Source organism: Capsicum annuum, chromosome 3 (assembly GCF_002878395.1).
Source record: "Capsicum annuum cultivar UCD-10X-F1 chromosome 3, UCD10Xv1.1, whole genome shotgun sequence".
Taxonomy (NCBI): domain Eukaryota; kingdom Viridiplantae; phylum Streptophyta; class Magnoliopsida; order Solanales; family Solanaceae; genus Capsicum; species Capsicum annuum.
This window is the reverse complement of record NC_061113.1, coordinates 10,782,392-10,798,250: the sequence shown is the minus strand read 5'-3', so window position 1 is coordinate 10,798,250 and position 15,859 is coordinate 10,782,392. Positions and strand designations below refer to the sequence as shown.

Sequence of the window (15,859 nt, the reverse complement as noted above, 5' to 3'; positions counted from 1 at the left end):
AGGCAGTAACTATATCAGTAACTTATTCTGCTAATGATAATATAAAATAATTATGCTTAATAAATGCAATATATACTATCATGGTAAGGACGGTTTAATGTACTGTTAACCTGTAAAGTTGCATGGATTTAGAATGGTAGGACAAGAGTTTTTTTAATAGAAAGGTGGCAACTTTTCATTAGAAATTGACATATGAAGGCTGAACACTGAAGCATTTCTTTGCTTGCGGGACACTAGGTTAAAAAATATAAATTAATTAAGTAGTTTATTTAATTAAGTAAAATAATAAGGATACTTTTGTAATTTCACTTTAGGTTTTATGAGTTGGTACTTTTAAGGTAATATGAAAATAGATATGCTTAAGCCCTTTTCAACAGACTATCCAGACCTGTTTGTAATACTTGGAAATTTTTTGAAGACAAATTTTTAAAATCTGATTCAAATTCTATGGTCAAACCTATATTTGAAAGTAATTTTTCAAAATATATGTAAAAACACTCTCCTGTCATTATAAAAGACAAACAACATACGGACCTATACCCCAATTTTAAGTATTATTTAAGCCCTTCTTAGTAAATATTTCAGATCCTTTTTTGATACTTGAAAAGCTTTTGAAGATAGATTTTCAAAATTTATAGTTAAACATATATTGAAAATAAAATTTCAAAATATATCGAAAGTGTTCTACGGTCAACATTGAAAAAGATAACAAACATATAGATTTCTACTCCAATTTTAAGCATCATTAAGCCCTTCTCAGCAAGCTGTTCATTTTATCTGATAGGGAGAGACCAATTAGATTCAAGTTTTTTTTACCTATCTCAACTCTCTCACTCTTTCACTTTGGATCACAATAAAATTGTTCCTACTTCATTTTCTCTTGTGAGCCATATGCGCTAGAGAAGAAAAAAACAAACCCTCGCATCCAATGGACATTGATTGTATGAATTCAAATGGAAAATCATCTATGATAGATGAAGTAAAACCATTTATTTTTGATGCACCCCATATGAAACATGACTCCAACATTCCCATACAATTCATATGGCCAGATGACGAGAAGCCTTGTGTTGTAGCACAAGAACTTTCCGTTCCTTCAATCGATTTAAAGGGTTTCTTTTCTGGTGATCCCGTCATCGCCCAACAATTATCTCGGCTTGTTGATGAAGCATGTAGGAGTCACGGTTTCTTTCTAGTTGTGAACCACGGATTTGATGCTTACCTTATCTCCAACGCTCATCGTTACCTGGACGCGTTCTTTGACTTGCCGCTCTCTGAAAAGCAAAAAGCTCAGAGGAAAATTGGTGAACATTTTGGCTATGCCAGCAGATTTACTGAAAGGTTTTCATCAAAGTTTCCTTGGAAAGAGACACTCTCTTTTCGATACTCTACTGAAGAAGGCTCATCTCACATAGTTGAAGAGTATTTCCAAAGGACATTGGGTGAAAGTTTTAACCATCTTCGGTAAGACAAGTTACTACCGTCATACTCTTTTGTTTTAATTTGTTCATCTTACTGTTTTCTTCAATCGTTTTCAAAAAGATTTTTTTTGAAACTCTAGAATTTCAACTTTTCACAGTACATGTTTAAGACTACAAGATCAAAAAAAAAAAAGATGGCAGATTCTATATATTTTAGTCTAAGACCACAAGATTCAAAAAATATTCTTTACTTTCTTAAGTTTTGTTTCACATGAAAACCAAAGAACCAAATTCGAACAAATGGATTACCTATTTTTCTCATTTTTCAGTTAGGTAAATGAATTAACCTTTTCCCCCCTATAATTACACAGGGATGTTTATCAAGAATACTGCAATGTCATGAGCTCACTTTCTCTTGAGATCATGGAACTCTTAGGGATGAGCCTAGGCATAGAGAAGGGCCTCTTCAAAGAATTTTTCGAAGAAAATGAATCCATAATGAGACTCAACTACTACCCGCCGTGCCAGAAACCAGAGCTCACCCTAGGAACGGGACCTCATTATGATCCAACATCATTAACTATTCTCCATCAAGATTGTGTAGGTGGACTTCAAGTTTTTGATGGCGACGAATGGCGCTCCATCAATACAAATTTCAACACGTTTGTGGTTAACATAGGTGACACATTTATGGTAAGAGAATTTGCGCATTAGAACTAATAAGCTAACACAGTAAATACAAATAATACAAAGAGAGACAATTAGATAAAACAGTACACATTTAGGTGACAAATAATTAAGATCTTTTTACATGACGTGCAATGATATACCTTATGAGTGCTTAGGCCGTACGATATGAATATGATGTCCTATTGATATTGTAGCGCATGCATATACTCTCCATTGAACAAACTGAAAAATTGGTCATGTAATTGATCTCCGCACTATGAACAAAAAAGTGGAATGAATCCCAATTATACACTCCCTTCGTTCTACGAAGTAGAGTTATTACATATTTAGAGTTTTACCTTTTGCAGGCGCTATGAAATGGAAGATACAAGAGTTACTTACACAGAGCTGTGGTAAACAATACGACTCCTAGGAAATCACTTGTTTTCTTTCTTTGTCCAAACAAAGATAAGGTGGTGCGTCCACCAACTGAATTGGTAGACTCCAACAAACCTCGAATATATCCAGACTTCACATGGCCTACCCTCCTTGAGTTTACTCAGAAACATTATAGACCTGATATGAACACTCTTCAAGCTTTCTCAAATTGGCTTCAGCACAATTCTACACAAGCTTAAGAGCTACACATATCAAGATTGAAGACCTCAGAATTTTCTTTATATATGCTGAATATTTGATTTGGAACTGCAGAGTAATTTTATTATTAGTTAAACCTATTATTGTGGAGTTGATGGATGGTGATATATAGTATTGTTACAACTCGCATTTTAAGTTCAATTTATAGTTGTTTGTTGAGGTGTTATGACTCCATATTTGATCTTAATGAACTTCATATGTAGTTGGAAATCAACATGGGATGATTTGTATATGTTTTGGAGGTTATAGGCGTGTAAATTATACCTGGGGATGCAGATTTCACTGCTGCAAGATCGCAGCAGTGCAAAGGAATGAAAAAGGGCAGCAAGTATCACGGCATTGCTCATCAACTTGCCAAGTCCCTTCAAGGGAAGTTTCGTATTTTCCTTCTTACCTTACCCCTAAGCAATTTAAAACGCTTTTATTCATTAGTTTCCAGATGTTCTATATTTTTCAGCAGAACGTTATTTTCAAACAAGTAGCATCCCTATGTTTTCCATCTGTTTTCCTTAGCATCCCTATGTTTTCCATCTGTTTTCCTTAGCTTCACACGTTTAAAAAATCCCTTATTTCCATCAGTTTCACAAGCTATTTCATCATCCAGCAATCCTAATTCTTCACTCAAACTCAATTCGTAAGAAGGTCCAGGGAATTGGCTCAAGAAATCAAGCATAGTTTCCTCTTTGCGATCTTAAATTCTTCAAATGATTTGTGGTATGAAAGACTATCTCTTTTCTGTTTCTTCTAAGTTTTATTTTTTTCTCCCAATTCAAATTATTCTAAAGATGTCTAAAGTTGAAGGAACTTCTTCATCTTTGTCAATTAAATTAGTCCTCTAATTAATTTCTGAAGAAAAAAAACGGAAAAGTAAGCTTCTGAAAAATAAGTTTCTGGAAAGAATAGTTTCTGGGAAATCATTGAAGTCTTTCTAATTCATGAATACTTTATAAATTAAGTGCAGCACATTATGTACAAGGTGTGGCATCAGCTGTATTCAATCTTCTAATACCTGAACAATGTTAATCCTTAGTATCGTATCTTTTGATATCTTGATGCGCTACCTAATGATGGATCTACGTCTGTGGTTTTCTATTTTCTGAGTGATATAACAAGACAGAAAACTGAATTATTTGAAGTATATCCTCTATATGATGGGTGGACTACATAGATAAAATAATAGAAGTGTTTTGATGGCGGTAGAATCCTATCCAGGAAATCAGAGAACCTTTTTGCTATATGGATTTTTGTTTTATTCTTATTTGCTTGTATAAAATTTTATTTTCTTCAGTGAAAACACTAAATACATAATCTCTTGATCAAAAGAAGACATCTCCTAGCTCTTTTTGGACACCTAAGTCCTAAGCATATATTCTCTTTCTTTGACTCCATTTTGTAATTGTTGCATGATTGTATTTTTGTCTATAACGTGAATTATGTAAAGTGTCTAGTTTCGAACTATATATGTGATATACGAGTTACCCAAGTCCTACAGTTATAATTGTCAGTCAATATTATAATTGTATAGACAGAATATTCTCTTTCCTAGAATAGGATTTAATTACAGATTGTGTAGTAATAACAATCTGTCATGGTATCAAAGCCACCATCTAATTTTTTTTCAGTGCTTTCTATTTTCTCTGCACAGGTACTTTGCTACCTTCTTGAGTTCCTTTTGTGCTTTTTGGTTCCTTACACAGGTACCCTGTACCTTTTTTTTCCCTCTTTTGTAATCGATCGATCAATGGATTCACAATCCTCTCCGCACAATTTGCTCTCCACAAAATTGGACGATTCGAATTTACTCTTTGGGAGTTCCACTTTGGAATTTTTGTTCAAGGCAAGGGCCTTTTTGGGTTGTTAGATAGATATGCACATCCACCAACAGATGCAAAAGAGTTGGATCTTTGGAAATTGAATAATCCGAAGGTAAGTGCTTCGATGTTGAATTCGGTATATGCTGACATTCCTATGGGGCTTAGACCTTTTATTTTTTCTTCTAAGATGTAGACCCACCTCTGTACAGTCTACCAACAAAGCAACCTTGCGCGAGATTTTAAATTGGAACACAACATTGCAGAATACACACAAAGGGACAAGAATGTTCGCTCCTTTTATGATGGCATGCAGTTGGTCTGGTCAGAACAAGATCAAATTCTTGGGCAAAATATTTCTAAGGCAGGGCTCAAGGAGATGTTGGAAGAACAGAAGAAGACACGGGTGGTGCAATTCTTGTTAGAGTTATGACCCGAATTGTGTTGATCCGACACAGTATGGACCTTTATGTTTTTGGGCCTAGGACTTATTTTGTATGCACGTATTAATATAAGTGCAATTAGTGGGTCGATTTTGTTCATTCAGAAATTACGTCATTGAGACTACGTCTCCCACTTTGTACTCCCTCTCCATTATAGTGAAACCTCATTTGCCTCTGCCCGTGGTTTTTCTCGCAAGGGTTTTCATGTAAATCTATGTGTTTTTCTTGTTTTCTTTTACTTGTGGTTTGCTTAATCTGTCTGAATCTTAACAATCTATCTGAATCAAGAGCTTGGTTGATTATTTTCTCGGGGATGGCAACCATGAAGTATGATATTCCGCTATTGGATCGCAACACTAGATTTTTGTTATGGCAGGTTAAGATGTAGGCTGTGCTTATGCAGATGGATTTTGAATATGATATATTAGGGTTTGATAAGATCACCTCATCGTGGACGGACAAGGACAAACGACGTAAGGATTGAAAGGCTCTATCTCAGATCCACCTTCATTTATCCAATCAGATTCTACAGGATATTTTGAAAGAGACCATTGCCGCTGTGTTGTGGTTTAAACTAGAATCTTTATGCATGATGAAGAGCCTAAAAAGTAAGTTGCATCTCAAATAGCGACTTTATTTATATCGTATGTTTGAGGGTGCGCCTTTGGAAGATCATCTATCTGTCTTTAAAGAAATCGTCTCTGATTTAGAGACTCTGGACGTTAAGTACGATAAGGAAGATTTAAGGTTGATTTTATTGTGTTCTCTTCCTACATCATACACGACCTTTAGGGATACGATTTTATATAGTCGCGATACCCTGAACATAGATGAAGTCTATGATGCATTATTCTCTAAGGAGAAAAAAAGCATCTTGTGAATGGTTCGAAAACTCAAGGAATGGTCTCGTTATTCGAGGAAGGACTCGTGAGAGGAATTCTGGGGTGATGATAGGTTTAGGTCCAAATCAAAAAATAGAAACAAAACCTATAATTACTAAAAGAAAAAGGGCCATATCAAATTCAAGTGTTGGAAGCTACAAAATAGAGAGAAAAGAGAAGCTCTAAAATTGAAAGGAGACCAACCAGAGAAGTCTGGTGAATCCAGTTCTGTGGAAGATAACGGCGACGATGGAGAACTTATGGTAGTTTCTGATGGTAACTCCAAACCCTGTGATGATTTGATTCTTGATTCAGCTTGCACGTTTCGTATGTGTCGTAATCGGGATTGGTTTACAACATATAAAATAGTCTCTAAAGGTGTTGTGCTGATGGGAAATAATACACCTTGTAAGATAGTTGGTATTGGAACACTCAGAATCAAGATATTTGATGGGGTAATGAGGACACTTGGTGATGTACGATATGTCCTAGACCTGAAGAGAAATGTTATTTCCTTGAGTACCCTTGATTTAAACGGTTACAGGTACACTGGTGAAGGCGGAGTCCTAAAGGTTACTAAAGGTGCACTTGTTGTGATGAAGGGACAGAGAAATTCTGCAAATTTGTATGACCTAAAAGGCTCTACTATTACAGGTGATGCAGCTATTTTTACCTCTTCTCTATCAGAAAGTGACGTTGCTAAACTTTGGCATATGCGCCTAGGGAATATAAGTGAAAACAAGATGGCTGAACTAAGCAGGAGAGGACTTCTTGATGGTAGAGTATTACCAAATTAGTGTTCTGTGAGCACTGCATTTTCGGGAAGCAGAAGAGAGCCAAATTCATTAAAGGCATCCACTCAACTAAGGGCACACTTGATTACATTCATTCTAATCTCTGGGTCCTGCTAGAGTATCTTCTAGAGGAGGAGCTAATTACTTGTTGACTATTCCAGAAAAGTTTGGGTGTTCTTTCTGAAGCAAAAGAATGATGTGTTGCCTACTTTCAAGAAGTGAAAGACTATGATTGAAAAGTGGAAAGAGAAGCAGGTAAAATTCCTTCAGACTAATAATGGTTTAGAGTTCTATTCTAATGAATTTAATGCTTTGTGCAAGTCAAAAGGAATTGTGAGGAACTTGACAGTTCATCGTACTCCACAACAGAATGGTGTGGCGGAACGAATGAATAGGACTATAATGGAGAAGGTGCATTGCATGATCTCTAATATTGGTTTACCCAAGTATTTTTGGGCCAAAACTACTTCCCCAGCTTGTCTTCTTATTAACCACTCCCCCTTAGTCGCGATTGATAAAAAGACTCCATAAAAGGTATGGTATGGCACTCCTGCTAGTTAATCTAATTTGAGGATATTTGGATGTCCTTCTTGTGCTCATGTTGATAATAGTCAGTTGGAACCTAGATCTGCCAAGTGCTTATTTATGGGTTATAAGCCTTAAAAGTTATAAGTTTTGGTGTCCAAAAACCAGAAAGGTTATAATTAGCAGGGATATTATGTTTGATGAAACTACCATGCTTTAGGATCCCTCCGAATCTAGTGCTTCGCCTCCAAATAAGCCTAGTGAGATAAATTAGCAATAGTCAAGCACCTACGTTGAATTGCAGATTGGTGCAGAGTCCACCTCAGTGCCTATTTCTCAGACTAGCCCAGAGATATAGAGTAGTACTATTTCTTCTTCACCACCAGTGATGCCACAATATTCTATTGCTAAAGGCAGGACTAGAAGAGATATTAAACCTCCTCAAAAGTATATTGAAGATGATTTGGTTGGTTATGCATTGAATGTAGAAGAATAGATTGATTCCGGTGAAGAACCTTCTTCTTACTCAGAGGAAGTTAGTTGTGATAATTCTGGTCGATGGATGATTGCTATGCAAGAGGAGATGGAATCACTTTATAAGAATGACACATAGGATTTGGTGAGATTGCCTAAAGATAAGAAAGTTGTTCGTTGCAAGTGGGTATTTAAAAGGAAAGAAGGAACATCATGAGTTAAAGATGATAAATACAAAGCAAGACTAGTTGCTAAAGGCTATAGTCATGTTCCAGGTATCGACTTCACAGATGTGTTTTCTCCAGTTGTAAACAATAGTTCGATTCAAGCATTGCTTGGTATTGTGGCCATGCATAATCTTGATCTTTAGTAGTTGGATGTCAAAACTGTATTCTTACATGGAGAACTTGAGGAGGACATATATATGCAGCAACTAGAGGGCTTTGTAGTCTCAGGAAATGAGGACTATGTATGCTTGCTAAAAAAGCCTCTTTATGGCTTACTGCAGTCACCCAGGCAGTGGTATACGAGGTTTGACTCTTTTATGACCTCTCATATATTTCAGAGGAGCAACTATGATAGTTATGTCTATTTCAAGGAGGTAAGTGATGGTTCATTCGTGTATCTTCTCTTGTATGTTGATGATATGTTGATTGGACAAAAATATATAAGAGAGATAATAAAAGTCAAAGACCATCTCAATAGGGAGTTTGATATGAAGGATCTAGGAGCAGCAAAGAAGATTCTTGGCATGGAGATTTTGAGGGATAGAAAGAATTGTAAGTTATACTTGAGTCAGAAAAGATATATTGAAAAAGTTCTTCACAAGTTCAATATGCAAAATACCGAGCCTGTAAGTACTCCATTGGCAGCTCACTTCAAACTCTCAACCACTTTATCTCCAAAGACAGATGATGAGCATGATTATATGTGTCGAGTTCCATACTCTAGTGTCGTCAGGTCTCTTATGTATATGATGGTGTGTTCCCAACTAGATTTATCTTATGCTGTTTGTGCAATTAGCAGATATATGGAAAATCCTGGAAAATAACATGGGAAAGTAGTTCAGTGGATTTTTAGATACTTGCATGGATCGACTAATGTTTGTTTGCAGTTTGGGTGAAATAGTGATAGAGTAATCGGGTATGTTGATACTGATTTTGCAGGAGATCATGATATAAGGAGGTCCCTTACAGGCTATTTTTTAACCATTGGTGGTTGTGTTATTAGTTGGAAGGCTACCTTACACACCACGGCGGCTTTGTCAACCACTGAGGCAGAGTGCATAGCTATTACAGAGGCTTTCAAGGAAGTTATTTGGTTGAAGGGTCTATTTGGTGAACTTAGCAAAGACTTACAGATTACTACGGTCTTTTGCGACAGTCAGAGTGCTATCTTTCTTACGAAAGATCAGATGTTTCATGAGAGGAAAAAGCACATCGATGTTTGATATCATTTTGTGCGTGAAATTATTTCCCATGGTGATATTGTGGTGAGAAAGATTAGTACTCATGATAATCCTGCTGATATGATGACCAAGACACTACAAAGTGCCAAGTTTAAGCATTGCTTGGACTTGTTTTTGTGCCTAGGACTTATTTTGTATGCACGTATTATGTAAGTGCAATTAGTGGGTCAATTTCTCTCATTTAGAAATTATGTCATGAGACTATGTCTCCCACTTTGTACCCTTTCTCCATTATAGTGAAGCCTTTTCTGCCTCTGCCCGTGGTTTTTCCCGCAAGGGTTTCCACGTAAATCTGTGTTGTTCTTATTTTCTTTTACTTGTGGTTTGCTTAATCTGTCTGAATCATAACAATTCTTAATTAAACTCTGTGTTAAATTTGAGCCAATTCATGGTAGTTTGTTGAATAGGGAAGTCACACTTGCTCTTAATGTTGTGTTGAGAGTCGTCTTACGTGAATAGACAAGACTTGGAACTCAAGCTACCATGGATTTTATGCCATCACCTTCTGTTGCCTTACTTGTAGGAAAATCAACAGTTGTTGCTTCAACAGGAAATGCTAAGAGAAGTTTCCAATGCTATGAATGCCAAGAATTTGGTAACATCGCAGTCAACTGTCCTAAGAAGAAAAAATATTGTGCTTACTTCAAAATTACTGGCCATCATATTTTAGATTATCGTCATTACCTAAATTGTTTGCGAAATGCTCACCAAGCTTATAAAACAAATGTCACTACATCATCTAGTTCCTTCCCTATCGGTCGCGATCATGAAAAACTAATGAGAGATTCTATTGTAGTTGTCCTTCTCGAAGCCATCTCAAGTGCACTTCGGCATCCTTTTCAGGTACAAGTAATTCAATTATATCTACTTGGCATCTAGATTCAGCGACTTTCAATCATATGACAGGTGGTTTGTCCCAATTCTCATTATTGTCTAGTGATGTTTCTAAACATGTTATCCATACATCAAACGGGCACACATTACACGCGTAGGGTATTGGTTCTGTTGAAAATCTTTCTAATGTTCTTTATGTACCAAATTTGAAAGCTAATTTAGTTTCAGTAGGTCAACTAGGTGATCAAAATTGTATTGTAAAACTCTCACCCAATCGTTGTGTTGTTCAGAATATGAAAACCAGGATGATCATGGCCTCGGGGCACAGATTTGGCAAAATGTTTCTACTAGAGTTGGTTCACCATCACTTGCATCATTGTTTTCTTTCAGTTTCTGCAGCTGTGTTACTGGCTCAACATATTTCTCACTCTTAGGCATAATAGGATGGGTCATCCTCATTCTTTTTGGCTTTAACACATACTTAAATCATGTATTCCTACAACACATTATATCCATTCCAGTCTCCCTTTGGCATGTACAAATTGTGCCAGTTCAAAAAGTCACAAGCTCCCCTTTCCATCCAGTTCATCTGCTTATGAAGATCAATTTGATTTAGTGCATACTGATGTTTGGGGTCCTTCTCCTATTTTGACTAGGATGTGATATAAGTACTTTGTGTTATTTATTGATCACGTATTTAGATACACCCGGGTGTTTTTTATTAGAAATAAATATGAGGTTCCGACTCTTATTATGAATATTATTGAGTATGTTCGCTCACAATTTTATAAAACTATAAAAATATTTCACTCTGATTCAAGAAGAGAGTACACTAAGACTAATATTGTTGAATTTTTCAAAAACAAAGGAATTATTTCCCAACGTACTTGTCCGCATACTCCAAAACAAAAGGGGTCGTAGAAATGAAGAATCAACATATTTTGGAAACTACATTGGGTTTGTTGAGTTTGTCGAATATGCCAAAAAAGTTTTTGGCCCGAAGCAATACATACCTCTGTATATTTGATCAATAGACAAACTTCCTCAATCATTGGAAATGAGATACTGTACATCAAATTATTTCATAGTAAGCCTGATTATTCTCACTTGTGCATTTTTAGTTTTTTTTTTTTGCTTTGTCCATCTTCCAGAACATGAGCGACATAATATTTTGGCAAAGGCAAAACAATGTATTTTTGTGAGCTACGGTGACACAAAAAAGGGGTATCTATGTTATGATGCATCTCGTCGTCAACTTTGAATATCTAGATATGTTATTTTCTTTGAGGATCAGTTTTCTTGCAAACAAAACTATAAACATGCTTCAGAATCTCTCTTTTTTGTACAAGTTTGATGACGATGTGGTAGCTACTGACCCTCAACTCTTCAGAACAGCCCATGGGGCATGGACGATGATAATGGTGATCTCCAACCCTTATCTCCTTCCAATATTGAACATCCACTTGAATCTCCAGAACAGCCCGTGAACGGTGGTAATGATGCTCTCCATCCCTCATCTCTTTCTATATTGACTCTACATCATCATTCTCATCTTCTGAAGAGGGATCCTCTTATCCAGTTACTCCTCCACGATGATCTAATAGAACAAATTGCCATGCTCTCAAATGACTTTGTTACTGTCCAGGGAAATTTGGTAAGTCCTATGCCTTGCATACCACACTATATTCTTGTAATAACCTATATTTTTAGACTACAATGTAAACCATCATTCCTATGCATAAAGGTCCCAAAAGACAATGACTACAAAGCAAATATAAGTATGATAATCAGTTAGGTAGTTTGGGAATCGAGTTTTTCATGAATTGAGATAATAGAGGTCCCTTGATTCAAAGACGAGTTGAAAATTTTCCCTATCGATGAAGATTTAGTAAATGTCTAAGCTTTAGTCAAATTCCATCGTCCATAACTTATTGTATGTAATGATTTAGAGGTCTTACCATAAACCAACATACATATCTATTAGTCATCTTTCCAATGCAACTGGTTTTACCTTAATCCATTATACGAGTAGAAAGTTATGCTCATTTTACTTTAAAGTTTCTGTCTATCAACTAAGTGACGACTATGCTGATAAGCCATCACATAGGTAACGACTAAGCTAACGAGACATCAACTAAGTGATGACCCATCAGCTCTAGTCGTCAGCCTAGGACAGAAAGGGGGAATTCAAGCCTAAAAGTGACATCTTTGGTGATGAGCCGTCACGTAACTGATAGGCCGTCAACCTTGGTCGTCAATTGAAGATTTCTACAATTTTCTTTGGTTTCTTTAGGGGTAGTTTGGTATTTTTTTCAATTCAAAACCCATCCCCACAACTTAAATCATGCATAAAACCCTATTAACTAATAAAATATCAGTTTCTCATCACTCATAATCCTCTCCACTCTCAAGAACAAGGAGAAATTAGGCTTCCTCTAAGTTAAAGATTTCAAGAAAAGGGTCAAGATTAGAATTCCAATCTTCAAACTAAACAACATAAGGTACGTGGGAATTTTCGTAAACTAAACGGGCATGGCGAAATAGTTTATATTAGTGTTTTGAATGTTGATAAATCATGTTTTTATGAGAGTCTTGAATGGCATTTAAAAGTACGCATTGTGAATCCTACCAATGATATGTGTTTTGGTCTAGAGGCCTTATATTGAAGTTGAATTTTACGCGTGTATATGTTTATACGTATTTTCAGTTTTAAAATATGAGCTGAGAGCATGAAGAACAAATTCCCCTCTCTCTTTGTGTTACTTCTTGATTTACAAGTCAACGATCATTTAATTGCATGTCTTAAAGCATGGATCGATAGTTTACTATCTTATAGGAATTTTATGCTGATTGTGAATTAAAGAGAGTGATAATTTCTTATTTTAAATGCTAAATGTGATAATTGAAGGAGTTACATGATTGATTTTGAGAAATTGACCACCATTGGTAGAAATATTGAAAGGAGATAGAGTCTTTGCATAGTTTGAAATATGTTTTGAAATAAGAATCCTTTTGTATTGTTTGAATGTTTTTCATGGTCTGATCATTTTTTGGAGTAAAAGAACTGTAATACGATTATGATATAGCTTAGACATGTGACTTGCAAGTCTTGGTATGACGATACTGTAATGCCCCATAATTTTCTCGACTCAATATCACTTTGAAGCATGCTTGATGAGCTGACAACTTGAATGGTATTTTCTTTCTAAGTGTTAAGAAAAGGACTTAGTCACATTTTGAGCTCCTAATCTTTGATGACTTTATTTTTGACCTTCCCAACCTCAGAAAGTTAATTTTTAAGTTGATTCATGATCGAAGAAGTCAATAGTACATCTCAGGTCAGTTTCGGAATTTTTGGACAAGCGTAAGGGCATGTTTGGTACTCCAAATCAGCAACTCAGGGCAATATGCCCGCGGCACCCTGCCCAGTCCAACACCTTGGGTAGACCACGGCGCCTCACACAGAGCGGTGCTCTAGAGCCTGCAGCGCCCTGGCTATTTCGGCCCATGTTTTTAAGGGAAAGTGGGTTATTTTCCTTTACCCTAATTCGCCCAAACACGAAATTAAATTATTTTTGGGAAAAATACATCAAAAAATACTCTTATTATCTCAAGTCAAAATTCTAGTTCCTTCCTTTAAGATCAAGAGTTCATAATTAAAGTCAAGAATTCCAAGAACTGAATTGAGATTCAGATTCCACCCTTCCTCGTATGTGATCTTAGGTACATGGAATTTTCCTAAAATTACATGGGAATAGAAATTCCTTCTTAATTATGTTAAAAGTTTAGAAATTATGAACTTACAAAAAGGGTTTTGGTCTTGAGGCCTTCCCTTGAAAGTGATTTGACTAGTATATATATATGTATGTGTTGAAGTTTTTGAAATATGAATTAAGAGCATGAATTATCGAATCCTTTCCTCTCCTAGTGTGTTACTACTTGATTTACAAGTTATGGATTCTTAAACTTGCATGATTTAAATGATGAGTCAAGAGCATTATTATCTTGCTTGAATTTTTATGATGGTTGAAAATTTGAGAGAGGAATGATACTATGATTTAAATGTTATAAATGACGAACGAAGGGGTTTTAGAAATGTTATTGATAAATGGACAACTATTTATTGAAAATTGTTGAAAGGGTAAAGATCCTTACATGGTTTTGACTCATGTTTTGATATATGAATTTTCTTATACTAGTTGAATGTTGCATGGTCTGAATATTGTTTAGAATGGATGAATAATTTATGGCACCATGTGGCACATATATAGGACTTGAAAGTCTTGTGTGACGACACCAAAACAAATAATGCCAAAACAGACTCAGAATAACAATAGAAATTAGTTTTCATTCAGATTTTTCAGAACTTAGGATCTTAAATGTACATATTCAAAAAAGGTTAAAAATGGGCATAAAGAGATGTTAGGTGGTTAACCGAAGAAAACATGAGTTCAGATAACTTATTGAACGAAACCATATTTTATCGATAAGGGTTATTATGTCCCCAAGAGGGATTATACATTGGCCTAGTGCCCTGTGGCATATCAGAATTAGAAACTCCAACTCTTTCGGTAAACTTGGGTTGGGGCAATCCATACAGCCCGTGGGGTTGTAGAATTGTAGGGCGTACCACCTAACTCAGAAGTAATACAAAGAATTGAATTGCATTGACAAGAATTTTTTATGATCATCAAAGATTTGCCCATTCATTTTAAACTATATCTTGCGTGATATTTCATGAACTGCTCTCATTTATTTTATATATCTAAATGGATTTTTTTGTATTTCTCTACGTACCAGTACAATTATATTGACCCCCTATATTTCAAGGTCTGAGGTTCAGTCTATAGGTCCTGCTAAACCGTAGAGTTATTCAGACAGAAGTGTGCAGTTGGCTAGCCTTTTTTTATTCTGGAAGGCCTATTTCTTTCCAGATACTTGTTATTTACTTTGGTTTAGGTCCACTGGGGCCTTGTCCCAGTTTCAAACAGTCTGATAGTTTCGTATGTATTACAGATTTCATAGAAAGGAATAGATGTTGTCTAGATATTGATGGATTTTCTTTCGTATTGATGTATGTAATTTAGAACATGACCATGTTTCCATAATGATTTATATTTCCATATCATTTATTTATTGTATGAGTATTGTACATGATTACTAGATGTAGAAGAGTGCCCGGGCTTCCGTGGGTCGGGATGCTCATTACGGCCAGGGCCTCGGCTCGGGTGGTGACAGATATCAAAACAGATAATTCCATATTAGACTTAGAATATAATAGAAGTCAGATTTTATTCAGATTTTTTGATTTTGAGTTCTTAAATATGCATGTTCAAAAAAGGTTAAAAATAGGCTTAAGAGATGATATGAGGTTACCCAAAGAAGGCACGAGTTCAGAAAACTCATTTCTCAAAACTGTGTTTTACCAATATGAGTTATTATGCCCCCAAGAGGAATTATACGCTAGCCTAGTGTCCTATCGCCTATCAAACTTAGAAACTCCAACCTTTGTGGCAAACTTGGGTTGGGGGCTTAGCTGCCAAGTCAAGGGCAGATTCCATATAGCCCGTGGAATATCAAACTTGTAGGGTGTACCACCTAGTTTAGAAGTAAAACAAAGAAAGGAATTGCATCCACAGAATTGTTTTAAGATCATTGGAAATTTCCAATGTACTTTTTAACTATTTCATGTAAAATGTTTTGTGAAATTCTCTCACTTATGTTTATATAAGAGTGCATTATTTTGGATTGCTCTACATACTATTATATTTGTATTGTCCCCTATATTCAAGATCTAAGGCACAGTCTTGGGGTCCCGCTAAGCAGTACATTGGTGTATCTGAGCCTTATAGATGGTGAGCATTCTTTATTTTGGAAGGCCT

At 35.8% G+C, this 15,859-nt stretch overlaps 1 pseudogene; it reads left to right on the top strand.

The window, feature by feature from the left end:
• Nucleotides 1-778: 778 nt before the first annotated feature.
• LOC107866490 lies at nt 779-2,826 on the top strand (annotated as a pseudogene).
• The last annotated feature ends 13,033 nt before the right edge of the window (nt 2,827-15,859 follow it).